We start from the raw sequence: 17,902 nt of genomic DNA on the forward strand, positions 1-17,902 counted from the left end.
GTGAGATAGGCCTCTACATCCTTACATTTGTCCTCTAGCCATCCCTGCTTAGCCATTTTGCACTTCCTGTCGATCTCATTTTTGAGACGTTTGTATTCCTTTCGGCCTGCTTCATTTACTGCATTTTTATATTTTCTCCTTTCATCAATCAAATTCAATATTTCTTCTGTTACCCAAGGATTTCTACTAGCCCTCGTCTTTTTACCTACTTTATCCTCTGCTGCCTTCACTACTTCATCCCTCAAAGCTACCCATTCTTCTTCTACTGTATTTATTTCCCCCATTCCTGTCAATTGCTCCCTTATGCTCTCCCTGAATCTCTGTACAACCTCTAGTTCTTTTAGTTTATCCAGGTCCCATCTCCTTAAATTCCCACCTTTTTGCAGTTTCTTCAGTTTTAATCTACAGGTCATAACCAATAGATTGTGGTCAGAGTCCACATCTGCCCCTGGAAATGTCTTACAATTTATAACCTGGTTCCTAAATCTCTGTCTTACCATTATATAATCTATCTGATACCTTTTAGTATCTCCAGGGTTCTTCCATGTATACAACCTTCTTTCGTGATTCTTAAACCAAGTGTTAGTTATGATTATGTTGTGCTCTGTGCAAAATTCTACCAGGCGGCTTCCTCTTTCATTTCTGTCCCCCAATCCATATTCACCTACTATGTTTCCTTCTCTCCCTTTTCCTACACTCGAATTCCAGTCACCCATGACTATTAAATTTTCGTCTCCCTTCACAATCTGAATAATTTCTTTTATTTCATCATACATTTCTTCAATTTCTTCGTCATCTGCAGAGCTAGTTGGCATATAAACTTGTACTACTGTAGTAGGTGTGGGCTTCGTATCTATCTTGGCCACAATAATGCGTTCACTATGCTGTTTGTAGTAGCTTACCCGCATTCCTATTTTCCTATTCATTATTAAACCTACTCCTGCATTACCCCTATTTGATTTTGTGTTTATAACCCTGTAGTCACCTGACCAGAAGTCTTGTTCCTCCTGCCACCGAACTTCACTAATTCCCACTATATCTAACTTCAACCTATCCATTTCCCTTTTTAAATTTTCTAACCTACCTGCCCGATTAAGGGATCTGACATTCCACGCTCCGATCCGTAGAACGCCAGTTTTCTTTCTCGTGATAACGACATCCTCTTGAGTAGTCCCCGCCCGGAGATCCGAATGGGGGACTATTTTACCTCCGGAATATTTTACCCAAGAGGACGCCATCATCATGTAATCATACAGTAAAGCTGCATGCCCTCGGGAAAAATTACGGCTGTAGTTTCCCCTTGCTTTCAGCCGTTCGCAGTACCAGCACAGCAAGGCCGTTTTGGTTATTGTTACAAGGCCAGAACAGTCAATCATCCAGACTGTTGCCCTTGCAACTACTGAAAAGGCTGCTGCCCCTCTTCAGGAACCACACGTTTGTCTGGCCTCTCAACAGATACCCCTCCGTTGTGGTTGCACCTACGGTACGGCTATCTGTATCGCTGAGGCACGCAAGCCTCCCCACCAACGGCAAGGTCCATGGTTCATGGGGGGGGTACAAAACACTAACATTATAAAATTAACTTGCCACCGAAGGTGCAACTTGATTAAAAAAAAACTCTTACGGTGGAAGGGTGGCAACTTCATATACTAAAATGACCATTTAAATAAAAACCCATGAATTGCAGTCTTACATAAAATATACAAACAGGCTCTACATTACACATATACCGCCTCTCAACATGTTAGGCAAGATAAAAGCATATTTCAGGAATTCGGCCGTTACACTTCAAGTAATAAATTCGTTAACACCGAATCCGACAAACATGACAGAGGCAGCTATTAACGTACGGCAGACCGACCGACAGACAGACAAATGCAGACGGGAGACAGACGAGCAAGCTGGGGACGAGAGATTGACCAAGAAAACAAGTAAAATTTAACAAGTACACTCCTGGAAATGGAAAAAAGAACACATTGACACCGGTGTGTCAGACCCACCATACTTGCTCCGGACACTGCGAGAGGGCTGTACAAGCAATGATCACACGCACGGCACAGCGGACACACCAGGAACCGCGGTGTTGGCCGTCGAATGGCGCTAGCTGCGCAGCATTTGTGCACCGCCGCCGTCAGTGTCAGCCAGTTTGCCGTGGCATACGGAGCTCCATCGCAGTCTTTAACACCGGTAGCATGCCGCGACAGCGTGGACGTGAACCGTATGTGCAGTTGACGGACTTTGAGCGAGGGCGTATAGTGGGCATGCGGGAGGCCGGGTGGACGTACCGCCGAATTGCTCAACACGTGGGGCGTGAGGTCTCCACAGTACATCGATGTTGTCGCCAGTGGTCGGCGGAAGGTGCACGTGCCCGTCGACCTGGGACCGGACCGCAGCGACGCACGGATGCACGCCAAGACCGTAGGATCCTACACAGTGCCGTAGGGGACCGCACCGCCACTTCCCAGCAAATTAGGGACACTGTTGCTCCTGGGGTATCGGCGAGGACCATTCGCAACCGTCTCCATGAAGCTGGGCTACGGTCCTGCACACCGTTAGGCCGTCTTCCGCTCACGCCCCAACATCGTGCAGCCCGCCTCCAGTGGTGTCGCGACAGGCGTGAATGGAGGGACGAATGGAGACATGTCGTCTTCAGCGATGAGAGTCGCTTCTGCCTTGGTGCCAATGATGGTCGGTTGCGTGTTTGGCGCCGTGCAGGTGAGTGCCACAATCAGGACTGCACACGACCGAGGCACACAGGGCCAACACCCGGCATCATGGTGTGGGGAGCGATCTCCTACACTGGCCGTACACCACTGGTGATCGTCGAGGGGACACTGAATAGTGCACGGTACATCCAAACCGTCATCGAACCCATCGTTCTACCATTCCTAGACCGGCAAGGGAACTTGCTGCTCCAACAGGACAATGCACGTCCGCATGTATCCCGTGCCACCCAACGTGCTCTAGAAGGTGTAAGTCAACTACCCTGGCCAGCAAGATCTCCAGATCTGTCCCCCATTGAGCATGTTTGGGACTGGATGAAGCGTCGTCTCACGCGGTCTGCACGTCCAGCACGAACGCTGGTCCAACTGAGGCGCCAGGTGGAAATGGCATGGCAAGCCGTTCCACAGGACTACATGCAGCATCTCTACGATCGTCTCCATGGGAGAATAGCAGCCTGCATTGCTGCGAAAGGTGGATATACACTGTACTAGTGCCGACATTGTGCATGCTCTGTTGCCTGTGTCTATGTGCCTGTGGTTCTGTCAGTGTGATCATGTGATGTATCTGACCCCAGGAATGTGTCAATAAAGTTTCCCCTTCCTGGGACAATGAATTCACGGTGTTCTTATTTCAATTTCCAGGAGTGTATATGAAACAACATATCACGAATCACTTAACTTCTAATAAACTGCGATGTCTGGCGAAGACCTGGCGCAGCACCCCCAAAACGCTCTCCCGAACCGCCCGCTGCCAGCCGCTGCAACGGACGTAGGAAGGCGCGCCGATCTCCCGTCTCACGGCGTCGCAGCTCGCACCGGCCAGACCAATGTCTTGGGTTGACTCCTGTTGCTCTCGTGTCGGCCGCGAAACCACTACGCCTCGCTATACGGCGCGGCCCACTGGACTGACGTGGCGACATCACATGCGCCGACGCTCAAAACGGACAAATCATCTTGTGTCCCAGTGCGCGACCGACCGATCGATCCAACCGCCAGTCACCATTTCCTGAAAAAACTCGAGCAGACTGGCGGCCTAACACATACTCGCACTCCGGACGACAGACAGACACTGACTGCCCCACACTGACCCGGCTGACCAACTGACCAGACTCGCCGACTAGCGAGCTCATAGCGCCCCTTAAATGCACGTGAACAGGCTACCTTTCCCCCTTTCACTCCAGAGGGAGACACCAAAGCTGCGACTGCCACACTGGCGCCACCGCCAGAAACGGAGGGCGACTGCTTCAAACTACGAGTTGCGGCGCGCTCTTCAAAACAGTAAATTTTTACCACGGCTCAGACGCAGTGATAGCTACCGTGTTTCCATCGCACAAGACGCAAATTCGCGGCGTTCCCAAGCAGCAGAGAACTCCGTTTCCAAACGCTGTGTAAGACGGCTTCACAGCAGGCGTACCGAGTGGGGAATGACGTAAACGAGGAAATCGATCCTGAGGTGAGTGCGTGGAGGAATTTAGATTGTCTTTATAGTCCGTGTCGTATTAGAGAAGAACTAGCTCAAGTTGCACATCATGTTATATCATTTTTCCTCTTCCAGTAGTTATGCTAGGAATTCTGGTTGTACAGGCGCTCCGTCTGTTAACACAAAAACTAATAAATTCCACGACAAATGTACATTTTCTGCAACAGTGGTAAGAACGTCCCATGCAGCAGTATGCCTGCGGTATGTACACGTTCATAGAACGCTAAAGAATCTGCAACAAACTCCGTTCAAAGATTTAACAAGCTGGCTCTATACGTCGCCTACCGTAACCTGTATGGGACGACTATAATGTTTGATAACGGCACCACGCGAAATTGTTCTACCTGACGTCGACGTAAAGGTTTTGCTGCATCTATGAAGTATTCTTTTATTACACGACCATCCACGAAAGGAGGAAGTGGATTTTTCAAAAGTGGTGTAATTTTGTAGCTTATTCGAGCGGCACCTTCACTTTTCTTCCTCTTGTCTCTTCTCTTCAGAGAGCTTCTTTTCAAGTTTTAAAACCTGTTGTAGACGCTCAAATCCTTCACATTTTCCATTTCCGTATTCTTTGGCGTGGTATGACGTGACGGGAGTTCATCCTAAGGGCCGTCGGGCGGGTTTAGTCTGCTGTTTCAGCGGATATTTACAGTTTCCTTCTTGCGTTGTGTAACTGGAGTCAGCCCAAAGAGACACTAAGACACAAAGGAACGGAAGACATTAGCTGCCAGTGGACGCTGATTTATATCAAAGGGCCAAGCTGAAAATTTCTACTAGGATTGGATTCGAACCCAGGTCTCCTGCTTACTACAAGATTCGGTGACCACTACGCCATCCGGACACAACGGTCGCCACAACCGCACGGACTACCCGAGCACGACTCCAGTCCGACGTGAATTCTCAACTTAGAGGACACGCTGCCGATGTTGTGCCCCTGCTCGGCAGCCTCATCAGTCGCGGCATCTCGCCGATTGTGTAACAACTCGAGCCTGGTGTGCATCTCCGCTGAACGGATCATTGGCCATCATCGCCTTAGTCAAATATGTGGTCTCTGACCTTTCACACATGTCCGAAAAGACACCATATATCATTAATTGGAAAGCGGACAATGAGCAAAGAGAAATTACAAATGAAGCCAGTTTTTATAATAGAGCTAGTTTTATAATCGAGGTTTTCATTTTGCAGTTTTGAGCGTGGTATCTCTCACAATGTTTCTTACACAAATCACAAACACAGTCTTCGTTCGGCTGGTGAAATCTCTTGTTTTGGCAGAATCTGTGGTGAAATCCGCGCGTGGCGTAACGTGTTACTACGTGCCGTAGCTTTTAGTTTGCTTGTTTCCATTCGTCCGTCATTATGGCGTCTGTGGAGTAGAAATCGGGCCAGATGGCTGCGCACTTCTCGGTGAGGATTTGACGTGTTTTCTCGTAGGGCTTGGTATTTGGCAGCCAATTCTGCATTTTGATGTCGTTGATGAAGTAGTGCCGGCTGGGGTGGCCGAGGGTTTCTAGGCGCTACAGTCTGGTCGCTACGGTTGCAGGTTCGAATCCTGCCTCGGGCATGGATATGTGTGATTTCCTTAGGTTAGTTAGGTTTAAGTAGTTCTTAGTTCTAGGGGACTGATGACCTCAGAAGTTGTCCCATAGTGCTCAGAGCCATTTGAACCATTTTTGATGAAGTAGTTTTCCTTGGTTAATAGATGTGTTAGCCTTCAGGGTGCTGACTTCCCGTTGCCTAGAATCCTCTTCATGTAGCGAGATTTGACTTTTTCTATTGTTATCAGGTCGCTTAGGATGATTTTTTCCCATATAATGCTGAGCCCATAGGCAGCTACTGGGGAAATGGCTGACTTGAACAGTAACATTGCTGTATCCAGTGATAATTGTTGAGGTTGTTGGGTGTGGTAGATGTCTTCTATTGCTACGGCAGCTCTTTCTTTGACATGGTTACTGAAGGATGATAAGGTTGTTTGCAGGGTGAGTCCTTGAATTTTGGTACTACCTCTAAAGGTTTATTGTGCAGGGTCATTGTATTTATGGAAGCGTGTTTCCCTCCTTTCCTAAAAGGAGTTTATTCGGTTTTGTTGTGGTTTATTTGTAATCTATTTCTTTTCGCCCACGATGTGAGTCAGTTGAGAACCTCTTGGAGTTGTTCTGCATTTCCTGAGCCTGTTGCCAAGGCGTCTGCGTAGAGAATAAGTGGTCCTCTGATTACGTCCGTGACGTCTGCGGTCACGATGTTGAATAACGTTGGGCTAATTGGATCTCTTTCTAGAACTCTGTTTGTCTGGATTATGTTCGTGGATACTGCTATGCTGTCTGATATTTGGATATTGTTGTATCTGAGGATATTATGATTGCCGACGGGTGTGGGGCTCCTATCAGATGATTGAGTTTTTGGACTAGTGTCACTCTGTCGATGAGGTCAAAGGCTTTGCGGTAGTCCGCAGACACCATACACACAAGCGGATACTTCTCATTGTGTCTCTGATCAGCCCCCCAGTTTGTTTCCCGTTACAAACAAAATTAATTTTAAAGCGAAATTTTACGTGACCATGCGACAGCTCGGTCTAGAACTACCGCAGAGCGATATTCGTTTTATCGGTGTGCGTAAACAGGGTCAGTAAAATACCGAGAGTAAGCTAGAGGTCTGGCAGTGACCGAGCACCGCTGCCGCACGCCGCTATCAGTCAGTGCGGTCCAGAGACGTGCAGTGGCTCAGCAGCTGGTCTACGGGTTACTCCTCGTGCTTTACTGTGCCTGGCAATACGTGTCCATAAAATACCGCACAGGACTAATCTGGAAACGCTCTGTCGAATGGGCACGTAAAATTCCGATTTGAAAATCATATTCTTTGTGATGGGAAGCAAATCGACGCCTCCGTCGACCCTGGGTGTCGCATGAAAGACATGGCCAGCAGTATTTGTTTGAGCTGACCCCAGCTACACTTGGCAAAAACGAAACTGCGGGTATCTGCTGAAGCACCGGAGAAAATGCGTTTGACGATTCTTAGGACAAGCATCCTGTATAGTGCCTTACTAAAACGAACTTCCTGAAAAGTTAAGGGTCTTACGTTCCACTAAAGTTTTTGAGAACCTTCCTTTCTGCGTAGCAGCATAAGGTTCCCCTCTCTGCGACTCGCTCTTGCCGCTATTAGGTGGCACCGATTTTGAAACTGGTTCTTCCCTATTTCACGGTTGGGCCTTCTCCTGTGTATGAAGTTGGTATCTGTTCTTTCGGCTTCATATAGGTTAGGCTCACCGGCCAATGATCTTCTTCAGTGCGGATGCACTCACATTGCTCAAACTCTTACGGGAATCAGTAGATTGACTGCTGCGGGTAACAAGTATAGTGGGCAGGGGCACTACAAATGTAGTGTGTGGACAGTAAGTTGGAAATGTGGGTCTCACAGGGAGCGTGCCAGAGATAAGTCCCTGCAGGCGCGCATTCCTCTGTGTCCTCGATGGATCAGTCGGACAGAGCGTCTGCTAAGTAAGCAGGAGATCCTGCATTCGAGTCCCAGGCGGGGCTCACATTTTCAACTGTCCCCGTTGATATTTATCAACACCTGTAAGCAGCTAATGGTCTGGATTTCATTGTAATTTCATTCTTCCCCTGTGTTGTTATAAGTAGGCTGTTTAGGTTTTTATGTTGGTAACGCTACGTAGCGCTCTATATGAAAATCACTGGCTGTGCTCCGTGCAGTCTGTGGCTGGTTTGCATTGTTGGAACTCGCTATTGTAGTGTTGGGCAGTTGGGTGTTAACAGCGCGTAGCGTTGCGCAGTTGGAGGTGAGCCGCCAGCAGTGGTGGATGTGGGGAAGTGAGATGGCGAATTTTTTAGAGCAGATGATCTGGACGTGTGTCCATCAGATACAGTACTTTTGTAATAATGGATGTCATGAACTGCTATATATATTATGACTTTTGAACACTATTAAGGTAAATACATTGTTTGTTCTCTATCAAAATCTTTCATTTGCCAACTATGCCTATCAGTAGTTAGTGCCTTCAGTAGTTTGAATCTTTTATTTAGCTGGCAGTAGTTGCGCTCGCTGTATTGCAGTAGTTCGAGTAACGAAGATTTTTGTGAGGTAAGTGATTTGTAAAAGGTATAGGTTAATGTTAGTCAGGGCCATTCTTTTGTAGGGATTATTGAAAGTCAGATTGCATTGCGCTAAAAATATTGTGTGTCAGTTTAGTTCAAATGGCTCTGAGCACTATGGGACTCAACTGCTGAGGTCATTAGTCCCCTAGAACTTAGAACCAGTTAAACATAACTAACCTAAGGACATCAAAAACATCCATGCCCGAGGCAGGATTCGAACCTGCGACTGCAGCGCCTTTAACCGCACGGCCACTTCGGCCGGCGTCAGTTTAGTGTTGATCAGAATAGGTAAAGAGCGAAATGTCTGAGTACGTTCAGTTTTGCTCAGCTGTTTGAAAATCAAATAATGTAAGAGGTTTATCAGCACAGTAATTCAATAATTTTTCTAAGGGGACGTATCATTCTCTTGACCACACTGTGCGCGCGGAATCCCCCTCTCCCAACCACGCCGCAAATGTTCTGCTCGCGAGCATGAACGTGAACAGGCACGAGCGACTGCGATAACAGTCCAGGAGTTGTTTAGTCTTGCTTTGTAAGAAAGGCGGATGGTAGCACACAACCCGAGCTTCGGCTCTTGGAGGTATTTTTCAGGTAAGCGGCGCTACTGCAGTGGTGTGTGTGAAGCTGCCTCATTGCTTGCCGTCGCTCTCAGACGTCTTGCTGACGCCATCGAGAAAACTCTTCTGTTAAGCGCTGAGGAAAGGCAATCATTTACGAATGGAAACATACTGAGTTAATGGTCTCCATTTCTTACTTGCGCTGTTAACTGACTTTCGGCCTGTGAAATAATTGGAAAATTTAAAATTTTCCCGGCGAACTGAATACTGAAAGACTTCTTTTTATATTTAGTCTCGGCTAGACATGAAGGTCGGGCTGATGTCGAGTGAAAAGGACATCTATAAATGGGGAATTGCCCAAAATCTGGACATTTACAAAAAAAGTACTTTTTAAAGTTATCACTGATAGAATGTGTAATTTACCAATTACATTAACGGAATGGGAAGATACTCCGATGAAAAGTTAGAAAATGTTTATAGTTGCCATTACTACTAAGAATGCAAGGAAAGAAGAGACAAGCGTGTCTTTTTTTTTTACTAGAATTCGAACTTGCTATACTAAGGAAGGAGGTGCGTTACTCTTCACTCTCGGTCCGCGTTGAACAGCTGAGTAGTGATAAGGCGGTATAAAAAGCATTGTCCTTAGCTCATCGCTTTGTTTTGTAATACAGTTTACAATCCGTGTCAAATCACTGAATATTGTATGATTATATTATTATTAAATATATTACACAGCTGGCATGTGTTTCTTAGTGATAAATGTATTCGTAAATGTTACACCGTTTTCAGTGAAAAAAAAAAAAAAAACAGAAAAATGGTTTATTGTCAGATGTAGCGACATTTGAAACAGATTATAGTTTTCTATTCTGCTCCTTTCGTTATCAATTTTCGTATGACTGCACTGCTGTGAAGATAAAATGAGAAGACTAACTTAAAAAAGGTTTAATAACAAAGAATCTATGCCAAAGACACTGGAATTGTTCGATTCCTATGCTAGTCGATTCCTAGAGAATTCGCTATTGGTGCAATTGTGGAATTGGAATCGGTACGTGACACACCCCTAACTAAAATAATTACGGATAAATTTTTTATTCAAATTCCAGTTATTCTAAGTAAATATTAGTGCTATTGGTATTATTCCAAATAAGTAGTATATAAAATTTTGAGTGGCTGGTAATTACATGTAATTCATGCAGTTCTGTGAGTTGTTTAGTTAACTGGAATTAGAAGCACTGGTCTGACCATCTAACAGTCGTCCAAGTTCATGTTGTTGAGTGAGAAGCAACATAACCTCGTCTTTGTGATATTTACAGTGTTGTAGACAATGGACTATTGAACAGTTACGAGATTGTTAAGAAAAACCACCTGTTTGAAACTTTTTCTGTTTAAAAAGGAAGGTAGTATGTTTTAAATATTGTTTTAAGGAATACTTACAGTCACATTCCAACAAAATGGAAAAGCATATCAAAAAGTGTTCAAGTGCCCTCAGAATTTAGAAAAAGTGCTTAAGTTAGGTATAGTGATTGAGAACAACTTCTTAATTTTTTTCAGTAGTATAGTGTAAGTAAAAATACCACAAATAGACTAGCTACTTAATATAAACTATTGTTTATTTCAAAAATTATCCTTAAAGTCGAGTGTCGTGTTTTTAATTATGTACCATCCCAAGAATTGGCCATTTTAGAAATGTAAAAAGTTATGTTTCCAGTCCAATTTATTTCCCCTAGTAACCCTCCTCTCAAGCAGCTTTTTCAACTGAGGAAGCAATTTGCCGAACACTTCCTTCAATACAAAATATCAGCTTAAAATATATTATAAGCGCCACTTATCAAGAAATCTTTAAAGTACATAAGTGTCTGGTGGTTTATCAATTTTAAAATGTTAAATATGTGTGAATTCATGCACTATCGAATAACCAAAAAACACGGAGAATAAAACAAAAAAATGCAATTTCAGAATTAATTTATTGTTGCCATACATTTTGTTTTATTTTAAAACAGTATGCAACTAGCAGCTTTTCCAAATTCTCCAGTGATAAACAAATAAAAACCCAAACTCTTCTCATTTGGGCTCATCCATTTGTCTGCCTGGAAATTCTTTATTGTGAACTATGATCTTTCTTACACTGCAAGAAGTGGCAGATAGATACTTAAAATGAGGAAATTTGGGAAAGTGTAAGGTTTAATAATTCCAGATCCTTTGCATTTTCGCCACCAAAAATTGTAGCTTCTCTATGGAAAAGAGACCTCTTTGTTCCAAAAGCCCTTTCGGTAATAATCGTGGTGCCCTAAAAAATTAGCGCTAGTCCATTCCTGATCACTTCCTCAGCACAAATGCAGGTTCAAACAAGAAGAGTCTAGAACGACCTTGGAAGGTGAAGGGAGATTGGAGCATGACCGGTTCTTAGTGATTTGCCAAAATACAGCATTCCTAAGTAAAGAGATTGGTGAAAACTCCAATATCATTGTCGAATAAAATGGTTCAGCATTCTTTATTGAAATTTTCAGAATAAATGAACAACATGAGTCTCTTTGAGAACCTGTTTAACAGATCGGACTCCTCCCCCCTCCCCTCGCCGCCCCCCCCAGCCTTTGACAAAATCGTGGCTACGTCCTTGGAGAGTGGGGTACACAGTACACAGTTCCCGCCCCGGTGGGGGAAGGGGGAGGCGTGGACAGGCGTGGCGGTAGGAAGTGCATCCTGTCACGTCTGCTGAGACTGCCAAATTCAGAATAACATGCCGGTACCGTGGAGACACAGCATGAGACCAGGAAAAAGAAGATGACGTCGTTTCTAGGTGAGATACACGAAAAACACACCTGATAATGCTATCATTCTCCGAAACGCTTTGTGCATAAATGGATAAAACGTCTATTCTAGCATTCAAAAGCATTGCCTTTTATTGATTCAATTAGACTGTAAATCCTTGGAGAGGTGCATCTGGGTCGGCTGGAGCTAATAAAGAAATCAGTTGCACTTTTAATGTTTCTGATCTGCCGATGCACAGTGGCTGCTTGTATCACATTAATGTTGATTTTTGTTTAGGATCGTCCGTGTGCATTTCCAGAAATGTTCCAAACAGGCTAAGAAGTGTGAGTGCGGTTCTGTGTTCCGCAGTGAAAATGTTAATCAGTGCTGCGGGCGTAACAACTTGACCAGCGGTACAGCAAGAGCACGTGTTGAGCAGTATCAGAACACACAGCTGAAGCGAAACGCGTCTCGCAAAACAAATCTAATGTTTATTCAGACGCATACGGACGGTCCTAATCTAAGAAAAAGGTAAAACAAGGGGTAGCATGAAGGCGAGACAAATCGCAATCGCCTGCTGTGAGGAGGGCTGGCTCACCGTGGCTGCTGCCCTGGGTCCGGAGGCTGGAGGCTGGAGGCTGGAGGCTGGAAGCTGGAGACTTTGGCGCGCGCCGCCCGACTGCGGCCTCTGCTCCTGGCCGCTCCAGACTCTCCGCTGACGTCGGCCGCTCTGACGTCACACCACCTCCAGCGCCTGCGAAACCGCGAAATGCTGCCGACCGGTTTCTGACGTGCCGAGCCGGCGCCGCGCCGCAGTCCTGGAGCCCGACCACCGCTCTGGAGCAGCCCGGAGCCGTCCAGCGCCGAGCGCCTCCTGCACGCCTCCTAGACGCGCACCAGGGCACAACATCTGCCGGGGGTCGCACACTCACACACAAATACAGTGTCCGCCAGAAGAAAGGATACACACTTTAAGGAATGATGAGTATTTCTCATTTATTTATTTTACATTTAATAATTGATCACACGTGTTGTACAACCTTCAGGTTAGCACATGGTTACTTCAAGTGTTCAAAATGTTCACCGTCGGCGTCTATACACATAACAGAACGACGAGCGGTCGCCGCAACTGCGTCAGTCAATGCTCGTGTGGAGAGCGCTGCCCATGTCGCTGTAATCTCCTGAGGAAGTTCCTTGGAAACCGTCGAACATTAATTCACGAATACAGACGGCACTCAGAACTGCCGAGCCCGAGCCTCGGTTGGAACGATGGCGTATTAAAGTAAACTTCGACAAGTGCGAAGCAGTTCTGTTTACACGCAGACCGAAACTACTGCGCAAACATTAACACAGTACACAGATAACACTACATAAACGCCCAATACGTTTCCGAGAGAACGTCGGATTCCTAGGTGTCTGGCTGGACCGGAAACTTACATGGGGAGACCACATCGAGTACATTGCCAACAGAGCGCACTCGAGGCTCAAACAGCTCTACCCGATGCTCAACAGGGAAAGCACACTGAATAGGAGGGTGTCGAGGTCCATATACATGACACTGATTAGACCTCTGATGACGTACGCAGCTCCCGTCTGGGGATATGCAGCTCCTACACGACTGCGCCGCCTGCAGATCATACAGAACAAGGTGCTACGAATCATTAGCAACGCTGCGCGCTACAGTCTCACCGTGGACCTTCACAATGAATACCGCCTAGAAACCCTCAAGGAAGTATTCGGAAAACACGCCACACGACTGTACAGGAACTCGAGACTCTCGAACAATCCTTTCGTTCTTACTCTGGGAAACTATGATCACTACCATAGGTGGAAGCATAAGCGGCCAAATGTGGTGTCACCGCCAGACACCACACTTGCTAGGTGGTAGATTAAATCGGCCGCGGTCCATTTAGTTCATGTCGGACCCGCGTGTCGCCACTGTGTGATTGCAGACCTAGCGCCACCACAAGGCAGGTCTCGTGATATGAACAAGCACTCGCCCCAGTTGTACGGACGACCTAGCTAGCTACTAGATGTACGAAGCCTTTCTCTCTCATTAGCCGAGAGACAGAATAGCCTTCAGCTTAGTTAATGGCTACTAACTAGCAAGGCGCCATTAGCCTTACAGTGATTGTAATTAAAGTCTCCTGTGTATAGTCAAGAGCGATGTACCACAATGATTGATTAAAGATAAGTATTAATCCAGCTACGTACTTTTCTTCATAGCATTAATTACGTAGCCTGTTCCAGTACTTGACGCCCGTCGGCGTGTGTGTGTACGCGTGCCTTTCTTTCGGCTACCCGTCACTGTGGACTGGCTGCCTTGTCAGTCCACTTCACCAAAGACACTACTAGCTAGGGCATAACCACCTGTGGCAAGCTAACATACACCAACAAGCGACAAACGTCAGCTAGCCCCTGCATATCAGCAACGTTGACTGGATATACCAGCTGCTGTTAAAGCCGACCAACAGGCTACAGCAGGGAAACCGACGAGCTCGCCCACTGACGCACAAACAAATCGCCAGCATCACCCTACACTGTGCATCGGATATACGACCTATTGGACACAGAACGATAATGAACCAAACAGTTACAAGTGTGCTGACGCTAACCGAGAGTTCCACACCGGCACCCAGCGGCAGCCGCCGAATAACAGCACCGCATAATGTCATGATACCCACTCCTAACAAGCCTACCCTTGCGTGGCCTGTCGCAGGCAGCAACACATCCGCTACTGCTCTTACCACCCGACCTAACTATCGCAGACGATTTCTTTCCCTTGGCTCTTGCTTGGCACTTTTTGCCCTCTGCCCTTCAAACCGCTACCCTACGTTCGACACTTTCGACCCAGTTTCCAGATGAGCGCGTATTAATGGTTAATCGCAGTACCCACATTCTGTGACACCTCACTTTAGTGATAAGTAACCTTTATGCACAGATGGCAGTAGACCTTTTGAGTTGGCCATCATGTCGATGTGGGCGTGGAGGGGCTCCAACGCCTTTTTAAAAAAAACTTTTTTAAAATTGAGCTAATAGATCGACTATGTCTGGTTATGTTATCAGCTGCTGGTAGGTAATTCAAATGAGGTTATTTCAGTAATCTACGAGCCTAGAGATAGAGGTGTAGTCGAATAAATATGGAGATGGTAGTTCAAGAACTGCACAAACCAGCATGAAAAACATACACTCGTTATGATTAAAGTTTTGGATGACTTATGGCAGGCGGACGTCTTAGATATGCAGGAATATTCCTAAGTGAACAGTGGATTCAAATGCATTTTAATGGTTATTGATACATACTCCAAATTTGCCTGGGCATCACCTGTTAAAAAAAAACTGGGAAGAGAAGTTACAGTGGGTATGGCGTACTACCGTATTAAAATGCTGAATCCACGTAAACAGAAATTTAATGTCGGTGATTTGGTATGTATATCAAAACACAAGACAGCATCTGAGGTATTCACAGTTTCCAGAGTGTAGAGAACAAATCCCAGAACTTACATCTGAAAGGATAGCAGTGTTACTGAAATTTCAGCATGCTTTTACACGGAAGAAATGCAGAAGAGCTCAGAACCACAAGTGTTTCTCATAGAGCGTGTTGTAGGACGTTGAGGAAGTAGAGCACTTGGTTTTCTAACAACACAAAACAGCAGGATGGACGCTGACGATTTGCTGTGTACTAGGCGGCACAGAGCACAACCAGCACAGCAGCGTAACATGCACGATGGGAGACACATTATAAGAGGTGGTGGTATTCTCGACAAACTTCCTTTGATGAGGCTTGTATTGAACACGCCACTGCATACGCAAAACTAAAAAATCTCCCAGAATTTAAGCTGCAGATAGAATTTTAGCTGATAACACCCACGGCAATACGTGTGAGAGAGGATATTAGTATAGGGCAGAAATTGTAGTTGATAAAACCATGCGTGATAAAAATTAGATGGACTTGAATGTGAATTTCAAGGAGGTTATGAACGCTGCACGTCGTGCACTGAAGAAGAAGAAAACGATGAAGAAGAAGAAGAGGTGTCTCAAAACTGTACCCAGCTAAAAGTGCTCTGATACATAAGGAACAAGTTAAAGCACCACAAGGGTTCTGCCGATACTGAAGACATCAGGCATAATTATCCCCTTTCTCATTCCAACCCTTGAACGTCTCTCAGCGATGGTTTCACTGGCTGGTGCTATTGCGGTTATTGACAGAACAGTGAAGAACACACAGATCTCCCTGGAGCAGCTAAAGGAAGCAAGAAGACATGATGGAAACAGCAACCATCGGAAAATGACTGTAACGGAAACTACGCAAGAGAGGACTAGGTCTCTCCATAAGGAAAAGGGAAAGCCTATTAGCTATCCTACCGGATAGACCGCTTGCAAATAAAGATCTGCACAAATTTGTTGGGAAAACAACTCAGCAATCCAAGATTCCATGCTGTGATTATGCGGGATACATACCAGAGACTATGTGTAAATCTGGAAAATGTGGAATAGTGAATTTAGATGTTTATGGGGGACCAGGAACCCACTGGGTGGCAGTCGTTAAGAATAATATAAATAACGTCTACTAATCCAACTCATTTCGAGACCTGCAGCCACCAGAAGAGTTACAACAATACTTCACGGTCAAAAGACGTCTGTTCTACAATTTACGTCTAATGAAGACTTTAATACTCATATGTGTGGGCATCTGTGCATCATGTTGTTTTTAATATTTACGAATCAGAATATATAAAGACATGCCTTAAACATCCACTCATCAGTTGAAGTTCAGATGTAGTGTCATATAGTCTGACTAAAAGAACGATCGTCAACGTCATGAGTGAATTGCTTCCCACGATTGATTTAAGCAAGTGGAGTATTTAGGTTCCTGGACTGGAGGTATACGTATAACAAAATTTGCGAATATCACATATGCAAACAATAAACATCATCTGGAAATTAATGGTGGAAAATAAATTGTAAATAATAAGTGGTGTATGCGATACTGACGATTTAAACAACGTTTTGAAATGGTCTGACAAAGGGATTGTGCTACGTGCAAATAAAAGCACCGAATGCAGCGATTGACGTAACCAGATAGGTTCAGTAGGACGGCTACTGGGTTTCACAAAAGGACGGGTTTTGTACAAGGACTCTAACCAGTCAGTGGATAGACTTGCCGTCAGCACAGTTCATGTCGAGTTTAACGTTGCAACGAACTCCTACCTTAATAGTAGATTGATTCATACAATTTACGGATTCTTTCCATCAGTGGGAACAGGGTATAAGATCACTGAGACCCCTACCAACCCTATTTACCTCTCAGTAACCGTTCAGGTTTTGGACTATCTGGAGCTGCGTATTATGGACCAGGATAATCAACTTGTCGAATTTCGCGGCGAGGAAATTATTGTATGGCTACATCTAAAGCTGAACCAGCAGTGACCTTGAATGTGCAGAAACCTATCAGGACCAGAAGCGGCGGTGGTGACCTTTAACTTGGCCCCAGCGTCATTGTATTGTCCACGAAGGTAGGTTGGGCACAAGGTATAAAACCAACGTGCACAACACACAGCATTGCACTTCACAACAGAACAGCAAGCGGGTATCATTTGGAAACTACACTACTGGCCATTAAAATTGCTACACCACGAAGATGACGTGCTACAGACGCGAAATTTAACCGACAGGAAGAAGATGCTGCGATATGCAAATGATTAGCTTCTCGGAGCATTCACACAAGGTTGGCGCCGGTGGCGACACCTGCAACGTGCTGACATGACGAAAAGTTGCCAACGTATTTCGCATACACAAACAGCAGTTGTCCGGCGTTGCCTGGTGAAACGTTGTTGTGTGGCCTCGTGTAAGAAGGAGAAATGCGTACCATCACGTTTCCGACTTTGATAAAGGTCGGAATGTTGCCTATTGCGATTGCGGTTTATCGTATCGCGACATTGCTGCTCGCGTTGGTCGAGATCCAATGACTGTTAGCAGAATATGGAATCGGTGGGCTCAGGAGGGTAATACGGAACGCCGCGCTGGATCCCAACGGCCTCGTATCACTAATAGTCGAGATGAAAGGCATCTTATCCACATGGCTGTAACGGATCGTGCAGCCACGTCTCGATCCCTGAGTCACCACATGGGGACGTTTGCAAGACAACAACCATCGGCACGAACAGTTCGACGACGTTTGCAGCAGCATGGACTATAAGCCCCGAGACCATGGCTGCGGTTACCCTTGACGCTGCATCACAGACAGGAGCGCCTGCGACGGTGTACTCAACAACGAACCTGGGTGCA

General features: G+C 45.7%; 1 protein-coding gene across 1 annotated transcript in view; it reads right to left on the bottom strand.

The window, feature by feature from the left end:
* The window catches only part of LOC124711210 (D-xylose transporter), a 356,560-nt gene extending 344,329 nt beyond the window's left edge, over positions 1–12,231 (bottom strand). The window contains exon 1 of the mRNA XM_047241156.1: positions 12,213–12,231. The gene's annotated coding sequence lies outside the window, so the exon portion shown is untranslated. The remainder of the gene's footprint in view (positions 1–12,212) is intronic.
* Positions 12,232–17,902: the final 5,671 nt, after the last annotated feature.

Source organism: Schistocerca piceifrons, chromosome 8 (genome assembly GCF_021461385.2).
Source record: "Schistocerca piceifrons isolate TAMUIC-IGC-003096 chromosome 8, iqSchPice1.1, whole genome shotgun sequence".
Taxonomy (NCBI): Eukaryota; Metazoa; Arthropoda; class Insecta; order Orthoptera; family Acrididae; genus Schistocerca; species Schistocerca piceifrons.